The 21,379-nt window shown below is 46.1% G+C and overlaps 9 non-coding genes across 9 annotated transcripts; all 9 read left to right on the forward strand.

Moving 5' to 3' along the window:
* Positions 1 to 865: 865 nt before the first annotated feature.
* On the forward strand, positions 866 to 1,056 carry LOC130332700 (U2 spliceosomal RNA). Its single transcript, XR_008875290.1, has one exon. It is a non-coding gene; the product is annotated as a U2 spliceosomal RNA (small nuclear RNA).
* Positions 1,057 to 3,151: 2,095 nt separating this feature from the next.
* On the forward strand, positions 3,152 to 3,342 carry LOC130332736 (U2 spliceosomal RNA). Its single transcript, XR_008875321.1, has one exon. It is a non-coding gene; the product is annotated as a U2 spliceosomal RNA (small nuclear RNA).
* A 2,092-nt stretch (positions 3,343 to 5,434) lies between these two features.
* Positions 5,435 to 5,625, forward strand: LOC130332701 (U2 spliceosomal RNA). The gene has a single exon (XR_008875291.1). It is a non-coding gene; the product is annotated as a U2 spliceosomal RNA (small nuclear RNA).
* Positions 5,626 to 7,713: 2,088 nt separating this feature from the next.
* LOC130332702 (U2 spliceosomal RNA) lies at positions 7,714 to 7,904 on the forward strand. Its single transcript, XR_008875292.1, has one exon. It is a non-coding gene; the product is annotated as a U2 spliceosomal RNA (small nuclear RNA).
* Positions 7,905 to 9,991: 2,087 nt separating this feature from the next.
* Positions 9,992 to 10,182, forward strand: LOC130332703 (U2 spliceosomal RNA). The gene has a single exon (XR_008875293.1). It is a non-coding gene; the product is annotated as a U2 spliceosomal RNA (small nuclear RNA).
* A 2,091-nt stretch (positions 10,183 to 12,273) lies between these two features.
* LOC130332705 (U2 spliceosomal RNA) lies at positions 12,274 to 12,464 on the forward strand. Its single transcript, XR_008875294.1, has one exon. It is a non-coding gene; the product is annotated as a U2 spliceosomal RNA (small nuclear RNA).
* Positions 12,465 to 14,559: 2,095 nt separating this feature from the next.
* Positions 14,560 to 14,750, forward strand: LOC130332735 (U2 spliceosomal RNA). Its single transcript, XR_008875320.1, has one exon. It is a non-coding gene; the product is annotated as a U2 spliceosomal RNA (small nuclear RNA).
* A 2,090-nt stretch (positions 14,751 to 16,840) lies between these two features.
* LOC130332707 (U2 spliceosomal RNA) lies at positions 16,841 to 17,031 on the forward strand. The gene has a single exon (XR_008875296.1). It is a non-coding gene; the product is annotated as a U2 spliceosomal RNA (small nuclear RNA).
* Positions 17,032 to 19,121: 2,090 nt separating this feature from the next.
* LOC130332727 (U2 spliceosomal RNA) lies at positions 19,122 to 19,312 on the forward strand. The gene has a single exon (XR_008875314.1). It is a non-coding gene; the product is annotated as a U2 spliceosomal RNA (small nuclear RNA).
* The last annotated feature ends 2,067 nt before the right edge of the window (positions 19,313 to 21,379 follow it).

Here is a 21,379-nt window from a genome sequence, read left to right on the forward strand (position 1 = left end):
CACACACATATATATAAACGTATTCTCCGTTGAGATATTGCAGCCGCTGCTGTGTCCAGGCCCAGGAGCCTTAGCACTGTGCTGTGATGTCACTCAATACCACTGACATCACTAGGTGTAAACAACATCTCTCCTTTGCTGTGTATGTGACTATGGAGCTGTTTGGTGATGTCGTCTATTACGGCCTTCATAGAAGCAACAGGAGATTGTTGCATCCATCTTGAACCCTCAGAACTACAGTGCTATGATGTCACTCACTTCCACAGGCCTTGCAGAGTGTAAACAACAACAACCCAGCTTTGTTGTGTATGTAACCATAGGGATTTGTGATGTCACCTAGAACCTTCACAGCAGCGACAGCTTTATGAGGAGCATCAGCACTGCTCTGCCTGAGCAGAACCATCACCGCCATAGGTTGTCAAATAACCCGGATTTAACCCACACAGGTAAGTCCAATGGGGTGCAGGCATGTCCTCTATGCTTACAGCTTCCCGTGGGTGTTGGTTTGATACCGTTTGGGGACAGCCAAGGAGGCATCTGCAGGCAACAAAGGTAGGTGTGTGCTTGTGTGTGTGTTTCCTATGCAGATCCTAAGCCCAGTGTCACATGCAAGTAGGAGGAGTAAGAAGGGTTCCTGGCAAATCCGGGTTATGGATTGCATTTAAAAAGGCCCCGTGGGAGTGCAATGGGCCCCTGTCTTGCTGCTTAGCAATAATGGTATGGGTTTAGGTTCTGCTGTGTGTACTGGTGGTTGACTGCCCCCCAGCCCAGAGTGTGCATGGAAAATTGTCTGGCAGCCTCCCTGACAGCAAGCAGTGATAGTGCCCATGAAGGGCACCTTGTTGGGCCCGCCCCTTTCACGGTTATCGCTTCTCGGCCTTTTGGCTAAGATCAAGTGTAGTATCTGTTCTTATCAGTTTAATATCTGATACGTCCCCTATCTGGGGACCATATATTAAATGGATTTTTGAGAACGGGGGCCGATTTCGAAGCTTGCTTCCGTCGCCCTATGCATTGACCCGATATGGCAGTATCTTCGGGTACAGTGCACCACCCCCTTACAGGGTTAAAAAGAAAGATTCCTACTTTCATTGCTACCTGCTTGCTGGCTAGCCAGCTAGCCAGCCCTGTGGGCCTTGCTGCTGCTGCAGCCAAAAAACAAAAGGTGGTGCTGCTGCTGCTTCTGCTGCTTCTGCTTCTGCTTGTGTCTGGCCGCTGTTGGAGCGTCCAGGCACAGGACTTCTGCTGCTGCTGACTAAATGGCCTCCTTAATTGGATCATTTGAGTAGCCAGCACACCTGTGCAGGTAGGGCATGACATGATAGGCAGCTGCCTTGATAGCGGGTGGGTGCTGAATGTTCCTAATTGACAAAATAAGATTAATGCTTATGAAGAAATATAAAATCTCATCCCTTCCCCAATATCGCGCCACACCCCTACCCCTTAATTCCCTGGTTGAACTTGATGGACATATGTCTTTTTTCGACCGTACTAACTATGTAACTATGTAACATAACATGGGGGGAGGGGGGGTCTCCTGGCTGTTCACACAGGTGTGTCATTGCTGTACATTGACCATGCATTGCTTCTGTGGTATTGCAAAGGCAAAGACAAATGCTTCCAGCCATCCATTGCACTAATGGATTGGTCATCAGCTGGCTGTCTATGTCCCGCATCAATATAGACCAAAGTACAGAGGGTTAGGCTATGCTATTGTGCACCTACCTGATGCATCAGAAGGTGCGAGGCCCTTGCTAAATTCTGTGCACAGACTTTGAGATCTATACTTTAGACTGTATCTAAACCTGCTCCAACATGGACTGACATTCTGGCCTACTTTCAGCCGATGCGACTTGTCTGTCGCTGAACAGTCGCTTTTTATGTATTCAGCACCTATGTATAATGTTGTAAAAATGCTCTAGAAGCTAAAGTCGCAGAAATGTCACACATATTTGGCCTGCAACTTTCTGTGCGACAAATTCAGACAGGAAAAATCAGTATAAATCCTTAGAAAATTATCCCCCAGTGTCTCCATCTGCTGGCGGTATTGAATAAGCATTGCTGCACTGATGGGGTATGCATTAGACGAAAAAAAAGAAGAAAAAGAAGAATAATACGCCCAGAAAAGAGGCGAAAAGGAGAAAAACGTAAAAAAACGTGAAAAAAAAGTAAGAGGAAGAGAAGGGAAAAAAAGGTGGAAATGGGTTTATAAGTGATTTCGGCGGAGAAATATATATATATATATATATATATATATATATATATATATATATATATACGCGCACACACACACATATATATAAACGTATTCTCCGTTGAGATATTGCAGCCGCTGCTGTGTCCAGGCCCAGGAGCCTTAGCACTGTGCTGTGATGTCACTCAATACCACTGACATCACTAGGTGTAAACAACATCTCTCCTTTGCTGTGTATGTGACTATGGAGCTGTTTGGTGATGTCGTCTATTACGGCCTTCATAGAAGCAACAGGAGATTGTTGCATCCATCTTGAACCCTCAGAACTACAGTGCTATGATGTCACTCACTTCCACAGGCCTTGCAGAGTGTAAACAACAACAACCCAGCTTTGTTGTGTATGTAACCATAGGGATTTGTGATGTCACCTAGAACCTTCACAGCAGCGACAGCTTTATGAGGAGCATCAGCACTGCTCTGCCTGAGCAGAACCATCACCGCCATAGGTTGTCAAATAACCCGGATTTAACCCACACAGGTAAGTCCAATGGGGTGCAGGCATGTCCTCTATGCTTACAGCTTCCCGTGGGTGTTGGTTTGATACCGTTTGGGGACAGCCAAGGAGGCATCTGCAGGCAACAAAGGTAGGTGTGTGCTTGTGTGTGTGTTTCCTATGCAGATCCTAAGCCCAGTGTCACATGCAAGTAGGAGGAGTAAGAAGGGTTCCTGGCAAATCCGGGTTATGGATTGCATTTAAAAAGGCCCCGTGGGAGTGCAATGGGCCCCTGTCTTGCTGCTTAGCAATAATGGTATGGGTTTAGGTTCTGCTGTGTGTACTGGTGGTTGACTGCCCCCCAGCCCAGAGTGTGCATGGAAAATTGTCTGGCAGCCTCCCTGACAGCAAGCAGTGATAGTGCCCATGAAGGGCACCTTGTTGGGCCCGCCCCTTTCACGGTTATCGCTTCTCGGCCTTTTGGCTAAGATCAAGTGTAATATCTGTTCTTATCAGTTTAATATCTGATACGTCCCCTATCTGGGGACCATATATTAAATGGATTTTTGAGAACGGGGGCCGATTTCGAAGCTTGCTTCCGTCGCCCTATGCATTGACCCGATATGGCAGTATCTTCGGGTACAGTGCACCACCCCCTTACAGGGTTAAAAAGAAAGATTCCTACTTTCATTGCTACCTGCTTGCTGGCTAGCCAGCTAGCCAGCCCTGTGGGCCTTGCTGCTGCTGCAGCCAAAAAACAAAAGGTGGTGCTGCTGCTGCTTCTGCTGCTTCTGCTTCTGCTTGTGTCTGGCCGCTGTTGGAGCGTCCAGGCACAGGACTTCTGCTGCTGCTGACTAAATGGCCTCCTTAATTGGATCATTTGAGTAGCCAGCACACCTGTGCAGGTAGGGTATGACATGATAGGCAGCTGCCTTGATAGCGGGTGGGTGCTGAATGTTCCTAATTGACAAAATAAGATTAATGCTTATGAAGAAATATAAAATCTCATCCCTTCCCCAAAATCGCGCCACACCCCTACCCCTTAATTCCCTGGTTGAACTTGATGGACATATGTCTTTTTTCGACCGTACTAACTATGTAACTATGTAACATAACATGGGGGGGGGGGGGGGGGTCTCCTGGCTGTTCACACAGGTGTGTCATTGCTGTACATTGACCATGCATTGCTTCTGTGGTATTGCAAAGGCAAAGACAAATGCTTCCAGCCATCCATTGCACTAATGGATTGGTCATCAGCTGGCTGTCTATGTCCCGCATCAATATAGACCAAAGTACAGAGGGTTAGGCTATGCTATTGTGCACCTACCTGATGCATCAGAAGGTGCGAGGCCCTTGCTAAATTCTGTGCACAGACTTTGAGATCTATACTTTAGACTGTATCTAAACCTGCTCCAACATGGACTGACATTCTGGCCTACTTTCAGCCGATGCGACTTGTCTGTCGCTGAACAGTCGCTTTTTATGTATTCAGCACCTATGTATAATGTTGTAAAAATGCTCTAGAAGCTAAAGTCGCAGAAATGTCACACATATTTGGCCTGCAACTTTCTGTGCGACAAATTCAGACAGGAAAAATCAGTATAAATCCTTAGAAAATTATCCCCCAGTGTCTCCATCTGCTGGCGGTATTGAATAAGCATTGCTGCACTGATGGGGTATGCATTAGACGAAAAAAAAGAAGAAAAAGAAGAATAATACGCCCAGAAAAGAGGCGAAAAGGAGAAAAACGTAAAAAAACGTGAAAAAAAAGTAAGAGGAAGAGAAGGGAAAAAAAGGTGGAAATGGGTTTAAAAGTGATTTCGGCGGAGAAATATATATATATATATATATATATATATATATATATATATATATGCGCACACACACACATAGATATAAACGTATTCTCCGTTGAGATATTGCAGCCGCTGCTGTGTCCAGGCCCAGGAGCCTTAGCACTGTGCTGTGATGTCACTCAATACCACTGACATCACTAGGTGTAAACAACATCTCTCCTTTGCTGTGTATGTGACTATGGAGCTGTTTGGTGATGTCGTCTATTACGGCCTTCATAGAAGCAACAGGAGATTGTTGCATCCATCTTGAACCCTCAGAACTACAGTGCTATGATGTCACTCACTTCCACAGGCCTTGCAGAGTGTAAACAACAACAACCCAGCTTTGTTGTGTATGTAACCATAGGGATTTGTGATGTCACCTAGAACCTTCACAGCAGCGACAGCTTTATGAGGAGCATCAGCACTGCTCTGCCTGAGCAGAACCATCACCGCCATAGGTTGTCAAATAACCCGGATTTAACCCACACAGGTAAGTCCAATGGGGTGCAGGCATGTCCTCTATGCTTACAGCTTCCCGTGGGTGTTGGTTTGATACCGTTTGGGGACAGCCAAGGAGGCATCTGCAGGCAACAAAGGTAGGTGTGTGCTTGTGTGTGTGTTTCCTATGCAGATCCTAAGCCCAGTGTCACATGCAAGTAGGAGGAGTAAGAAGGGTTCCTGGCAAACCCGGGTTATGGATTGCATTTAAAAAGGCCCCGTGGGAGTGCAATGGGCCCCTGTCTTGCTGCTTAGCAATAATGGTATGGGTTTAGGTTCTGCTGTGTGTACTGGTGGTTGACTGCCCCCCAGCCCAGAGTGTGCATGGAAAATTGTCTGGCAGCCTCCCTGACAGCAAGCAGTGATAGTGCCCATGAAGGGCACCTTGTTGGGCCCGCCCCTTTCACGGTTATCGCTTCTCGGCCTTTTGGCTAAGATCAAGTGTAGTATCTGTTCTTATCAGTTTAATATCTGATACGTCCCCTATCTGGGGACCATATATTAAATGGATTTTTGAGAACGGGGGCCGATTTCGAAGCTTGCTTCCGTCGCCCTATGCATTGACCCGATATGGCAGTATCTTCGGGTACAGTGCACCACCCCCTTACAGGGTTAAAAAGAAAGATTCCTACTTTCATTGCTACCTGCTTGCTGGCTAGCCAGCTAGCCAGCCCTGTGGGCCTTGCTGCTGCTGCAGCCAAAAAACAAAAGGTGGTGCTGCTGCTGCTTCTGCTGCTTCTGCTTCTGCTTGTGTCTGGCCGCTGTTGGAGCGTCCAGGCACAGGACTTCTGCTGCTGCTGACTAAATGGCCTCCTTAATTGGATCATTTGAGTAGCCAGCACACCTGTGCAGGTAGGGCATGACATGATAGGCAGCTGCCTTGATAGCGGGTGGGTGCTGAATGTTCCTAATTGACAAAATAAGATTAATGCTTATGAAGAAATATAAAATCTCATCCCTTCCCCAATATCGCGCCACACCCCTACCCCTTAATTCCCTGGTTGAACTTGATGGACATATGTCTTTTTTCGACCGTACTAACTATGTAACTATGTAACATAACATGGGGGGAGGGGGGGTCTCCTGGCTGTTCACACAGGTGTGTCATTGCTGTACATTGACCATGCATTGCTTCTGTGGTATTGCAAAGGCAAAGACAAATGCTTCCAGCCATCCATTGCACTAATGGATTGGTCATCAGCTGGCTGTCTATGTCCCGCATCAATATAGACCAAAGTACAGAGGGTTAGGCTATGCTATTGTGCACCTACCTGATGCATCAGAAGGTGCGAGGCCCTTGCTAAATTCTGTGCACAGACTTTGAGATCTATACTTTAGACTGTATCTAAACCTGCTCCAACATGGACTGACATTCTGGCCTACTTTCAGCCGATGCGACTTGTCTGTCGCTGAACAGTCGCTTTTTATGTATTCAGCACCTATGTATAATGTTGTAAAAATGCTCTAGAAGCTAAAGTCGCAGAAATGTCACACATATTTGGCCTGCAACTTTCTGTGCGACAAATTCAGACAGGAAAAATCAGTATAAATCCTTAGAAAATTATCCCCCAGTGTCTCCATCTGCTGGCGGTATTGAATAAGCATTGCTGCACTGATGGGGTATGCATTAGACGAAAAAAAAGAAGAAAAAGAAGAATAATACGCCCAGAAAAGAGGCGAAAAGGAGAAAAACGTAAAAAAACGTGAAAAAAAAGTAAGAGGAAGAGAAGGGAAAAAAAGGTGGAAATGGGTTTATAAGTGATTTCGGCGGAGAATATATATATATATATATATATATATATATATATATATATATACGCGCACACACACACATATATATAAACGTATTCTCCGTTGAGATATTGCAGCCGCTGCTGTGTCCAGGCCCAGGAGCCTTAGCACTGTGCTGTGATGTCACTCAATACCACTGACATCACTAGGTGTAAACAACATCTCTCCTTTGCTGTGTATGTGACTATGGAGCTGTTTGGTGATGTCGTCTATTACGGCCTTCATAGAAGCAACAGGAGATTGTTGCATCCATCTTGAACCCTCAGAACTACAGTGCTATGATGTCACTCACTTCCACAGGCCTTGCAGAGTGTAAACAACAACAACCCAGCTTTGTTGTGTATGTAACCATAGGGATTTGTGATGTCACCTAGAACCTTCACAGCAGCGACAGCTTTATGAGGAGCATCAGCACTGCTCTGCCTGAGCAGAACCATCACCGCCATAGGTTGTCAAATAACCCGGATTTAACCCACACAGGTAAGTCCAATGGGGTGCAGGCATGTCCTCTATGCTTACAGCTTCCCGTGGGTGTTGGTTTGATACCGTTTGGGGACAGCCAAGGAGGCATCTGCAGGCAACAAAGGTAGGTGTGTGCTTGTGTGTGTGTTTCCTATGCAGATCCTAAGCCCAGTGTCACATGCAAGTAGGAGGAGTAAGAAGGGTTCCTGGCAAATCCGGGTTATGGATTGCATTTAAAAAGGCCCCGTGGGAGTGCAATGGGCCCCTGTCTTGCTGCTTAGCAATAATGGTATGGGTTTAGGTTCTGCTGTGTGTACTGGTGGTTGACTGCCCCCCAGCCCAGAGTGTGCATGGAAAATTGTCTGGCAGCCTCCCTGACAGCAAGCAGTGATAGTGCCCATGAAGGGCACCTTGTTGGGCCCGCCCCTTTCACGGTTATCGCTTCTCGGCCTTTTGGCTAAGATCAAGTGTAGTATCTGTTCTTATCAGTTTAATATCTGATACGTCCCCTATCTGGGGACCATATATTAAATGGATTTTTGAGAACGGGGGCCGATTTCGAAGCTTGCTTCCGTCGCCCTATGCATTGACCCGATATGGCAGTATCTTCGGGTACAGTGCACCACCCCCTTACAGGGTTAAAAAGAAAGATTCCTACTTTCATTGCTACCTGCTTGCTGGCTAGCCAGCTAGCCAGCCCTGTGGGCCTTGCTGCTGCTGCAGCCAAAAAACAAAAGGTGGTGCTGCTGCTGCTTCTGCTGCTTCTGCTTCTGCTTGTGTCTGGCCGCTGTTGGAGCGTCCAGGCACAGGACTTCTGCTGCTGCTGACTAAATGGCCTCCTTAATTGGATCATTTGAGTAGCCAGCACACCTGTGCAGGTAGGGCATGACATGATAGGCAGCTGCCTTGATAGTGGGTGCTGAATGTTCCTAATTGACAAAATAAGATTAATGCTTATGAAGAAATATAAAATCTCATCCCTTCCCCAAAATCGCGCCACACCCCTACCCCTTAATTCCCTGGTTGAACTTGATGGACATATGTCTTTTTTCGACCGTACTAACTATGTAACTATGTAACATAACATGGGGGGGGGGGGGGGTCTCCTGGCTGTTCACACAGGTGTGTCATTGCTGTACATTGACCATGCATTGCTTCTGTGGTATTGCAAAGGCAAAGACAAATGCTTCCAGCCATCCATTGCACTAATGGATTGGTCATCAGCTGGCTGTCTATGTCCCGCATCAATATAGACCAAAGTACAGAGGGTTAGGCTATGCTATTGTGCACCTACCTGATGCATCAGAAGGTGCGAGGCCCTTGCTAAATTCTGTGCACAGACTTTGAGATCTATACTTTAGACTGTATCTAAACCTGCTCCAACATGGACTGACATTCTGGCCTACTTTCAGCCGATGCGACTTGTCTGTCGCTGAACAGTCGCTTTTTATGTATTCAGCACCTATGTATAATGTTGTAAAAATGCTCTAGAAGCTAAAGTCGCAGAAATGTCACACATATTTGGCCTGCAACTTTCTGTGCGACAAATTCAGACAGGAAAAATCAGTATAAATCCTTAGAAAATTATCCCCCAGTGTCTCCATCTGCTGGCGGTATTGAATAAGCATTGCTGCACTGATGGGGTATGCATTAGACGAAAAAAAAGAAGAAAAAGAAGAATAATACGCCCAGAAAAGAGGCGAAAAGGAGAAAAACGTAAAAAAACGTGAAAAAAAAGTAAGAGGAAGAGAAGGGAAAAAAAGGTGGAAATGGGTTTAAAAGTGATTTCGGCGGAGAATATATATATATATATATATATATATATATATATATATATATATACGCGCACACACACACATATATATAAACGTATTCTCCGTTGAGATATTGCAGCCGCTGCTGTGTCCAGGCCCAGGAGCCTTAGCACTGTGCTGTGATGTCACTCAATACCACTGACATCACTAGGTGTAAACAACATCTCTCCTTTGCTGTGTATGTGACTATGGAGCTGTTTGGTGATGTCGTCTATTATGGCCTTCATAGAAGCAACAGGAGATTGTTGCATCCATCTAGAACCCTCAGAACTACAGTGCTATGATGTCACTCACTTCCACAGGCCTTGCAGAGTGTAAACAACAACAACCCAGCTTTGTTGTGTATGTAACCATAGGGATTTGTGATGTCACCTAGAACCTTCACAGCAGCGACAGCTTTATGAGGAGCATCAGCACTGCTCTGCCTGAGCAGAACCATCACCGCCATAGGTTGTCAAATAACCCGGATTTAACCCACACAGGTAAGTCCAATGGGGTGCAGGCATGTCCTCTATGCTTACAGCTTCCCGTGGGTGTTGGTTTGATACCGTTTGGGGACAGCCAAGGAGGCATCTGCAGGCAACAAAGGTAGGTGTGTGCTTGTGTGTGTGTTTCCTATGCAGATCCTAAGCCCAGTGTCACATGCAAGTAGGAGGAGTAAGAAGGGTTCCTGGCAAATCCGGGTTATGGATTGCATTTAAAAAGGCCCCGTGGGAGTGCAATGGGCCCCTGTCTTGCTGCTTAGCAATAATGGTATGGGTTTAGGTTCTGCTGTGTGTACTGGTGGTTGACTGCCCCCCAGCCCAGAGTGTGCATGGAAAATTGTCTGGCAGCCTCCCTGACAGCAAGCAGTGATAGTGCCCATGAAGGGCACCTTGTTGGGCCCGCCCCTTTCACGGTTATCGCTTCTCGGCCTTTTGGCTAAGATCAAGTGTAGTATCTGTTCTTATCAGTTTAATATCTGATACGTCCCCTATCTGGGGACCATATATTAAATGGATTTTTGAGAACGGGGGCCGATTTCGAAGCTTGCTTCCGTCGCCCTATGCATTGACCCGATATGGCAGTATCTTCGGGTACAGTGCACCACCCCCTTACAGGGTTAAAAAGAAAGATTCCTACTTTCATTGCTACCTGCTTGCTGGCTAGCCAGCTAGCCAGCCCTGTGGGCCTTGCTGCTGCTGCAGCCAAAAAACAAAAGGTGGTGCTGCTGCTGCTTCTGCTGCTTCTGCTTCTGCTTGTGTCTGGCCGCTGTTGGAGCGTCCAGGCACAGGACTTCTGCTGCTGCTGACTAAATGGCCTCCTTAATTGGATCATTTGAGTAGCCAGCACACCTGTGCAGGTAGGGCATGACATGATAGGCAGCTGCCTTGATAGCGGGTGGGTGCTGAATGTTCCTAATTGACAAAATAAGATTAATGCTTATGAAGAAATATAAAATCTCATCCCTTCCCCAATATCGCGCCACACCCCTACCCCTTAATTCCCTGGTTGAACTTGATGGACATATGTCTTTTTTCGACCGTACTAACTATGTAACTATGTAACATAACATGGGGGGGGGGGGGGTCTCCTGGCTGTTCACACAGGTGTGTCATTGCTGTACATTGACCATGCATTGCTTCTGTGGTATTGCAAAGGCAAAGACAAATGCTTCCAGCCATCCATTGCACTAATGGATTGGTCATCAGCTGGCTGTCTATGTCCCGCATCAATATAGACCAAAGTACAGAGGGTTAGGCTATGCTATTGTGCACCTACCTGATGCATCAGAAGGTGCGAGGCCCTTGCTAAATTCTGTGCACAGACTTTGAGATCTATACTTTAGACTGTATCTAAACCTGCTCCAACATGGACTGACATTCTGGCCTACTTTCAGCCGATGCGACTTGTCTGTCGCTGAACAGTCGCTTTTTATGTATTCAGCACCTATGTATAATGTTGTAAAAATGCTCTAGAAGCTAAAGTCGCAGAAATGTCACACATATTTGGCCTGCAACTTTCTGTGCGACAAATTCAGACAGGAAAAATCAGTATAAATCCTTAGAAAATTATCCCCCAGTGTCTCCATCTGCTGGCGGTATTGAATAAGCATTGCTGCACTGATGGGGTATGCATTAGACGAAAAAAAAGAAGAAAAAGAAGAATAATACGCCCAGAAAAGAGGCGAAAAGGAGAAAAACGTAAAAAAACGTGAAAAAAAAGTAAGAGGAAGAGAAGGGAAAAAAAGGTGGAAATGGGTTTAAAAGTGATTTCGGCGGAGAAATATATATATATATATATATATATATATATATATATATATATATACGCGCACACACACACATATATATAAACGTATTCTCCGTTGAGATATTGCAGCCGCTGCTGTGTCCAGGCCCAGGAGCCTTAGCACTGTGCTGTGATGTCACTCAATACCACTGACATCACTAGGTGTAAACAACATCTCTCCTTTGCTGTGTATGTGACTATGGAGCTGTTTGGTGATGTCGTCTATTACGGCCTTCATAGAAGCAACAGGAGATTGTTGCATCCATCTTGAACCCTCAGAACTACAGTGCTATGATGTCACTCACTTCCACAGGCCTTGCAGAGTGTAAACAACAACAACCCAGCTTTGTTGTGTATGTAACCATAGGGATTTGTGATGTCACCTAGAACCTTCACAGCAGCGACAGCTTTATGAGGAGCATCAGCACTGCTCTGCCTGAGCAGAACCATCACCGCCATAGGTTGTCAAATAACCCGGATTTAACCCACACAGGTAAGTCCAATGGGGTGCAGGCATGTCCTCTATGCTTACAGCTTCCCGTGGGTGTTGGTTTGATACCGTTTGGGGACAGCCAAGGAGGCATCTGCAGGCAACAAAGGTAGGTGTGTGCTTGTGTGTGTGTTTCCTATGCAGATCCTAAGTCCAGTGTCACATGCAAGTAGGAGGAGTAAGAAGGGTTCCTGGCAAATCCGGGTTATGGATTGCATTTAAAAAGGCCCCGTGGGAGTGCAATGGGCCCCTGTCTTGCTGCTTAGCAATAATGGTATGGGTTTAGGTTCTGCTGTGTGTACTGGTGGTTGACTGCCCCCCAGCCCAGAGTGTGCATGGAAAATTGTCTGGCAGCCTCCCTGACAGCAAGCAGTGATAGTGCCCATGAAGGGCACCTTGTTGGGCCCGCCCCTTTCACGGTTATCGCTTCTCGGCCTTTTGGCTAAGATCAAGTGTAGTATCTGTTCTTATCAGTTTAATATCTGATACGTCCCCTATCTGGGGACCATATATTAAATGGATTTTTGAGAACGGGGGCCGATTTCGAAGCTTGCTTCCGTCGCCCTATGCATTGACCCGATATGGCAGTATCTTCGGGTACAGTGCACCACCCCCTTACAGGGTTAAAAAGAAAGATTCCTACTTTCATTGCTACCTGCTTGCTGGCTAGCCAGCTAGCCAGCCCTGTGGGCCTTGCTGCTGCTGCAGCCAAAAAACAAAAGGTGGTGCTGCTGCTGCTTCTGCTGCTTCTGCTTCTGCTTGTGTCTGGCCGCTGTTGGAGCGTCCAGGCACAGGACTTCTGCTGCTGCTGACTAAATGGCCTCCTTAATTGGATCATTTGAGTAGCCAGCACACCTGTGCAGGTAGGGCATGACATGATAGGCAGCTGCCTTGATAGCGGGTGGGTGCTGAATGTTCCTAATTGACAAAATAAGATTAATGCTTATGAAGAAATATAAAATCTCATCCCTTCCCCAATATCGCGCCACACCCCTACCCCTTAATTCCCTGGTTGAACTTGATGGACATATGTCTTTTTTCGACCGTACTAACTATGTAACTATGTAACATAACATGGGGGGAGGGGGGGTCTCCTGGCTGTTCACACAGGTGTGTCATTGCTGTACATTGACCATGCATTGCTTCTGTGGTATTGCAAAGGCAAAGACAAATGCTTCCAGCCATCCATTGCACTAATGGATTGGTCATCAGCTGGCTGTCTATGTCCCGCATCAATATAGACCAAAGTACAGAGGGTTAGGCTATGCTATTGTGCACCTACCTGATGCATCAGAAGGTGCGAGGCCCTTGCTAAATTCTGTGCACAGACTTTGAGATCTATACTTTAGACTGTATCTAAACCTGCTCCAACATGGACTGACATTCTGGCCTACTTTCAGCCGATGCGACTTGTCTGTCGCTGAACAGTCGCTTTTTATGTATTCAGCACCTATGTATAATGTTGTAAAAATGCTCTAGAAGCTAAAGTCGCAGAAATGTCACACATATTTGGCCTGCAACTTTCTGTGCGACAAATTCAGACAGGAAAAATCAGTATAAATCCTTAGAAAATTATCCCCCAGTGTCTCCATCTGCTGGCGGTATTGAATAAGCATTGCTGCACTGATGGGGTATGCATTAGACGAAAAAAAAGAAGAAAAAGAAGAATAATACGCCCAGAAAAGAGGCGAAAAGGAGAAAAACGTAAAAAAACGTGAAAAAAAAGTAAGAGGAAGAGAAGGGAAAAAAAGGTGGAAATGGGTTTATAAGTGATTTCGGCGGAGAAATATATATATATATATATATATATATATATATATATATATATATATATACGCGCACACACACACATATATATAAACGTATTCTCCGTTGAGATATTGCAGCCGCTGCTGTGTCCAGGCCCAGGAGCCTTAGCACTGTGCTGTGATGTCACTCAATACCACTGACATCACTAGGTGTAAACAACATCTCTCCTTTGCTGTGTATGTGACTATGGAGCTGTTTGGTGATGTCGTCTATTATGGCCTTCATAGAAGCAACAGGAGATTGTTGCATCCATCTTGAACCCTCAGAACTACAGTGCTATGATGTCACTCACTTCCACAGGCCTTGCAGAGTGTAAACAACAACAACCCAGCTTTGTTGTGTATGTAACCATAGGGATTTGTGATGTCACCTAGAACCTTCACAGCAGCGACAGCTTTATGAGGAGCATCAGCACTGCTCTGCCTGAGCAGAACCATCACCGCCATAGGTTGTCAAATAACCCGGATTTAACCCACACAGGTAAGTCCAATGGGGTGCAGGCATGTCCTCTATGCTTACAGCTTCCCGTGGGTGTTGGTTTGATACCGTTTGGGGACAGCCAAGGAGGCATCTGCAGGCAACAAAGGTAGGTGTGTGCTTGTGTGTGTGTTTCCTATGCAGATCCTAAGCCCAGTGTCACATGCAAGTAGGAGGAGTAAGAAGGGTTCCTGGCAAATCCGGGTTATGGATTGCATTTAAAAAGGCCCCGTGGGAGTGCAATGGGCCCCTGTCTTGCTGCTTAGCAATAATGGTATGGGTTTAGGTTCTGCTGTGTGTACTGGTGGTTGACTGCCCCCCAGCCCAGAGTGTGCATGGAAAATTGTCTGGCAGCCTCCCTGACAGCAAGCAGTGATAGTGCCCATGAAGGGCACCTTGTTGGGCCCGCCCCTTTCACGGTTATCGCTTCTCGGCCTTTTGGCTAAGATCAAGTGTAGTATCTGTTCTTATCAGTTTAATATCTGATACGTCCCCTATCTGGGGACCATATATTAAATGGATTTTTGAGAACGGGGGCCGATTTCGAAGCTTGCTTCCGTCACCCTATGCATTGACCCGATATGGCAGTATCTTCGGGTACAGTGCACCACCCCCTTACAGGGTTAAAAAGAAAGATTCCTACTTTCATTGCTACCTGCTTGCTGGCTAGCCAGCTAGCCAGCCCTGTGGGCCTTGCTGCTGCTGCAGCCAAAAAACAAAAGGTGGTGCTGCTGCTGCTTCTGCTGCTTCTGCTTCTGCTTGTGTCTGGCCGCTGTTGGAGCGTCCAGGCACAGGACTTCTGCTGCTGCTGACTAAATGGCCTCCTTAATTGGATCATTTGAGTAGCCAGCACACCTGTGCAGGTAGGGCATGACATGATAGGCAGCTGCCTTGATAGCGGGTGGGTGCTGAATGTTCCTAATTGACAAAATAAGATTAATGCTTATGAAGAAATATAAAATCTCATCCCTTCCCCAATATCGCGCCACACCCCTACCCCTTAATTCCCTGGTTGAACTTGATGGACATATGTCTTTTTTCGACCGTACTAACTATGTAACTATGTAACATAACATGGGGGGGGGGGGGGGTCTCCTGGCTGTTCACACAGGTGTGTCATTGCTGTACATTGACCATGCATTGCTTCTGTGGTATTGCAAAGGCAAAGACAAATGCTTCCAGCCATCCATTGCACTAATGGATTGGTCATCAGCTGGCTGTCTATGTCCCGCATCAATATAGACCAAAGTACAGAGGGTTAGGCTATGCTATTGTGCACCTACCTGATGCATCAGAAGGTGCGAGGCCCTTGCTAAATTCTGTGCACAGACTTTGAGATCTATACTTTAGACTGTATCTAAACCTGCTCCAACATGGACTGACATTCTGGCCTACTTTCAGCCGATGCGACTTGTCTGTCGCTGAACAGTCGCTTTTTATGTATTCAGCACCTATGTATAATGTTGTAAAAATGCTCTAGAAGCTAAAGTCGCAGAAATGTCACACATATTTGGCCTGCAACTTTCTGTGCGACAAATTCAGACAGGAAAAATCAGTATAAATCCTTAGAAAATTATCCCCCAGTGTCTCCATCTGCTGGCGGTATTGAATAAGCATTGCTGCACTGATGGGGTATGCATTAGACGAAAAAAAAGAAGAAAAAGAAGAATAATACGCCCAGAAAAGAGGCGAAAAGGAGAAAAACGTAAAAAAACGTGAAAAAAAAGTAAGAGGAAGAGAAGGGAAAAAAAGGTGGAAATGGGTTTAAAAGTGATTTCGGCGGAGAAATATATATATATATATATATATATATATATATATATATATATACGCGCACACACACACATATATATAAACGTATTCTCCGTTGAGATATTGCAGCCGCTGCTGTGTCCAGGCCCAGGAGCCTTAGCACTGTGCTGTGATGTCACTCAATACCACTGACATCACTAGGTGTAAACAACATCTCTCCTTTGCTGTGTATGTGACTATGGAGCTGTTTGGTGATGTCGTCTATTATGGCCTTCATAGAAGCAACAGGAGATTGTTGCATCCATCTAGAACCCTCAGAACTACAGTGCTATGATGTCACTCACTTCCACAGGCCTTGCAGAGTGTAAACAACAACAACCCAGCTTTGTTGTGTATGTAACCATAGGGATTTGTGATGTCACCTAGAACCTTCACAGCAGCGACAGCTTTATGAGGAGCATCAGCACTGCTCTGCCTGAGCAGAACCATCACCGCCATAGGTTGTCAAATAACCCGGATTTAACCCACACAGGTAAGTCCAATGGGGTGCAGGCATGTCCTCTATGCTTACAGCTTCCCGTGGGTGTTGGTTTGATACCGTTTGGGGACAGCCAAGGAGGCATCTGCAGGCAACAAAGGTAGGTGTGTGCTTGTGTGTGTGTTTCCTATGCAGATCCTAAGCCCAGTGTCACATGCAAGTAGGAGGAGTAAGAAGGGTTCCTGGCAAATCCGGGTTATGGATTGCATTTAAAAAGGCCCCGTGGGAGTGCAATGGGCCCCTGTCTTGCTGCTTAGCAATAATGGTATGGGTTTAGGTTCTGCTGTGTGTACTGGTGGTTGACTGCCCCCCAGCCCAGAGTGTGCATGGAAAATTGTCTGGCAGCCTCCCTGACAGCAAGCAGTGATAGTGCCCATGAAGGGCACCTTGTTGGGCCCGCCCCTTTCACGGTTATCGCTTCTCGGCCTTTTGGCTAAGATCAAGTGTAGTATCTGTTCTTATCAGTTTAATATCTGATACGTCCCCTATCTGGGGACCATATATTAAATGGATTTTTGAGAACGGGGGCCGATTTCGAAGCTTGCTTCCGTCGCCCTATGCATTGACCCGATATGGCAGTATCTTCGGGTACAGTGCACCACCCCCTTACAGGGTTAAAAAGAAAGATTCCTACTTTCATTGCTACCTGCTTGCTGGCTAGCCAGCTAGCCAGCCCTGTGGGCCTTGCTGCTTCTGCAGCCAAAAAACAAAAGGTGGTGCTGCTGCTGCTTCTGCTGCTTCTGCTTCTGCTTGTGTCTGGCCGCTGTTGGAGCGTCCAGGCACAGGACTTCTGCTGCTGCTGACTAAATGGCCTCCTTAATTGGATCATTTGAGTAGCCAGCACACCTGTGCAGGTAGGGCATGACATGATAGGCAGCTGCCTTGATAGCGGGTGGGTGCTGAATGTTCCTAATTGACAAAATAAGATTAATGCTTATGAAGAAATATAAAATCTCATCCCTTCCCCAATATCGCGCCACACCCCTACCCCTTAATTCCCTGGTTGAACTTGATGGACATATGTCTTTTTTCGACCGTACTAACTATGTAACTATGTAACATAACATGGGGGGGGGGTCTCCTGGCTGTTCACACAGGTGTGTCATTGCTGTACATTGACCATGCATTGCTTCTGTGGTATTGCAAAGGCAAAGACAAATGCTTCCAGCCATCCATTGCACTAATGGATTGGTCATCAGCTGGCTGTCTATGTCCCGCATCAATATAGACCAAAGTACAGAGGGTTAGGCTATGCTATTGTGCACCTACCTGATGCATCAGAAGGTGCGAGGCCCTTGCTAAATTCTGTGCACAGACTTTGAGATCTATACTTTAGACTGTATCTAAACCTGCTCCAACATGGACTGACATTCTGGCCTACTTTCAGCCGATGCGACTTGTCTGTCGCTGAACAGTCGCTTTTTATGTATTCAGCACCTATGTATAATGTTGTAAAAATGCTCTAGAAGCTAAAGTCGCAGAAATGTCACACATATTTGGCCTGCAACTTTCTGTGCGACAAATTCAGACAGGAAAAATCAGTATAAATCCTTAGAAAATTATCCCCCAGTGTCTCCATCTGCTGGCGGTATTGAATAAGCATTGCTGCACTGATGGGGTATGCATTAGACGAAAAAAAAGAAGAAAAAGAAGAATAATACGCCCAGAAAAGAGGCGAAAAGGAGAAAAACGTAAAAAAACGTGAAAAAAAAGTAAGAGGAAGAGAAGGGAAAAAAAGGTGGAAATGGGTTTAAAAGTGATTTCGGCGGAGAATATATATATATATATATATATATATATATATATATATATATATATACGCGCACACACACACATATATATAAACGTATTCTCCGTTGAGATATTGCAGCCGCTGCTGGTGTCCAGGCCCAGGAGCCTTAGCACTGTGCTGTGATGTCACTCAATACCACTGACATCACTAGGTGTAAACAACATCTCTCCTTTGCTGTGTATGTGACTATGGAGCTGTTTGGTGATGTCGTCTATTATGGCCTTCATAGAAGCAACAGGAGATTGTTGCATCCATCTAGAACCCTCAGAACTACAGTGCTATGATGTCACTCACTTCCACAGGCCTTGCAGAGTGTAAACAACAACAACCCAGCTTTGTTGTGTATGTAACCATAGGGATTTGTGATGTCACCTAGAACCTTCACAGCAGCGACAGCTTTATGAGGAGCATCAGCACTGCTCTGCCTGAGCAGAACCATCACCGCCATAGGTTGTCAAATAACCCCGGATTTAACCCACACAGGTAAGTCCAATGGGGTGCAGGCATGTCCTCTATGCTTACAGCTTCCCGTGGGTGTTGGTTTGATACCGTTTGGGGACAGCCAAGGAGGCATCTGCAGGCAACAAAGGTAGGTGTGTGCTTGTGTGTGTGTTTCCTATGCAGATCCTAAGCCCAGTGTCACATGCAAGTAGGAGGAGTAAGAAGGGTTCCTGGCAAATCCGGGTTATGGATTGCATTTAAAAAGGCCCCGTGGGAGTGCAATGGGCCCCTGTCTTGCTGCTTAGCAATAATGGTATGGGTTTAGGTTCTGCTGTGTGTACTGGTGGTTGACTGCCCCCCAGCCCAGAGTGTGCATGGAAAATTGTCTGGCAGCCTCCCTGACAGCAAGCAGTGATAGTGCCCATGAAGGGCACCTTGTTGGGCCCGCCCCTTTCACGGTTATCGCTTCTCGGCCTTTTGGCTAAGATCAAGTGTAGTATCTGTTCTTATCAGTTTAATATCTGATACGTCCCCTATCTGGGGACCATATATTAAATGGATTTTTGAGAACGGGGGCCGATTTCGAAGCTTGCTTCCGTCGCCCTATGCATTGACCCGATGTGGCAGTATCTTCGGGTACAGTGCACCACCCCCTTACAGGGTTAAAAAGAAAGATTCCTACTTTCATTGCTACCTGCTTGCTGGCTAGCCAGCTAGCCAGCCCTGTGGGCCTTGCTGCTGCTGCAGCCAAAAAACAAAAGGTGGTGCTGCTGCTGCTTCTGCTGCTTCTGCTTCTGCTTGTGTCTGGCCGCTGTTGGAGCGTCCAGGCACAGGACTTCTGCTGCTGCTGACTAAATGGCCTCCTTAATTGGATCATTTGAGTAGCCAGCACACCTGTGCAGGTAGGGCATGACATGATAGGCAGCTGCCTTGATAGCGGGTGGGTGCTGAATGTTCCTAATTGACAAAATAAGATTAATGCTTATGAAGAAATATAAAATCTCATCCCTTCCCCAATATCGCGCCACACCCCTACCCCTTAATTCCCTGGTTGAACTTGATGGACATATGTCTTTTTTCGACCGTACTAACTATGTAACTATGTAACATAACATGGGGGGGGGGGGGGTCTCCTGGCTGTTCACACAGGTGTGTCATTGCTGTACATTGACCATGCATTGCTTCTGTGGTATTGCAAAGGCAAAGACAAATGCTTCCAGCCATCCATTGCACTAATGGATTGGTCATCAGCTGGCTGTCTATGTCCCGCATCAATATAGACCAAAGTACAGAGGGTTAGGCTATGCTATTGTGCACCTACCTGATGCATCAGAAGGTGCGAGGCCCTTGCTAAATTCTGTGCACAGACTTTGAGATCTATACTTTAGACTGTATCTAAACCTGCTCCAACATGGACTGACATTCTGGCCTACTTTCAGCCGATGCGACTTGTCTGTCGCTGAACAGTCGCTTTTTATGTATTCAGCACCTATGTATAATGTTGTAAAAATGCTCTAGAAGCTAAAGTCGCAGAAATGTCACACATATTTGGCCTGCAACTTTCTGTGCGACAAATTCAGACAGGAAAAATCAGTATAAATCCTTAGAAAATTATCCCCCAGTGTCTCCATCTGCTGGCGGTATTGAATAAGCATTGCTGCACTGATGGGGTATGCATTAGACGAAAAAAAAGAAGAAAAAGAAGAATAATACGCCCAGGAAAGAGGCGAAAAGGAGAAAAACGTAAAAAAACGTGAAAAAAAAGTAAGAGGAAGAGAAGGGAAAAAAAGGTGGAAATGGGTTTAAAAGTGATTTCGGCGGAGAATATATATATATATATATATATATATATATATATATATATATATACGCGCACACACACACATATATATAAACGTATTCTCCGTTGAGATATTGCAGCCGCTGCTGTGTCCAGGCCCAGGAGCCTTAGCACTGTGCTGTGATGTCACTCAATACCACTGACATCACTAGGTGTAAACAACATCTCTCCTTTGCTGTGTATGTGACTATGGAGCTGTTTGGTGATGTCGTCTATTATGGCCTTCATAGAAGCAACAGGAGATTGTTGCATCCATCTAGAACCCTCAGAACTACAGTGCTATGATGTCACTCACTTCCACAGGCCTTGCAGAGTGTAAACAACAACAACCCAGCTTTGTTGTGTATGTAACCATAGGGATTTGTGATGTCACCTAGAACCTTCACAGCAGCGACAGCTTTATGAGGAGCATCAGCACTGCTCTGCCTGAGCAGAACCATCACCGCCATAGGTTGTCAAATAACCCGGATTTAACCCACACAGGTAAGTCCAATGGGGTGCAGGCATGTCCTCTATGCTTACAGCTTCCCGTGGGTGTTGGTTTGATACCGTTTGGGGACAGCCAAGGAGGCATCTGCAGGCAACAAAGGTAGGTGTGTGCTTGTGTGTGTGTTTCCTATGCAGATCCTAAGCCCAGTGTCACATGCAAGTAGGAGGAGTAAGAAGGGTTCCTGGCAAATCCGGGTTATGGATTGCATTTAAAAAGGCCCCGTGGGAGTGCAATGGGCCCCTGTCTTGCTGCTTAGCAATAATGGTATGGGTTTAGGTTCTGCTGTGTGTACTGGTGGTTGACTGCCCCCCAGCCCAGAGTGTGCATGGAAAATTGTCTGGCAGCCTCCCTGACAGCAAGCAGTGATAGTGCCCATGAAGGGCACCTTG

The sequence above is a fragment of the Hyla sarda genome, unplaced genomic scaffold, assembly GCF_029499605.1.
Source record: "Hyla sarda isolate aHylSar1 unplaced genomic scaffold, aHylSar1.hap1 scaffold_387, whole genome shotgun sequence".
Lineage (NCBI taxonomy): Eukaryota > Metazoa > Chordata > Amphibia > Anura > Hylidae > Hyla > Hyla sarda.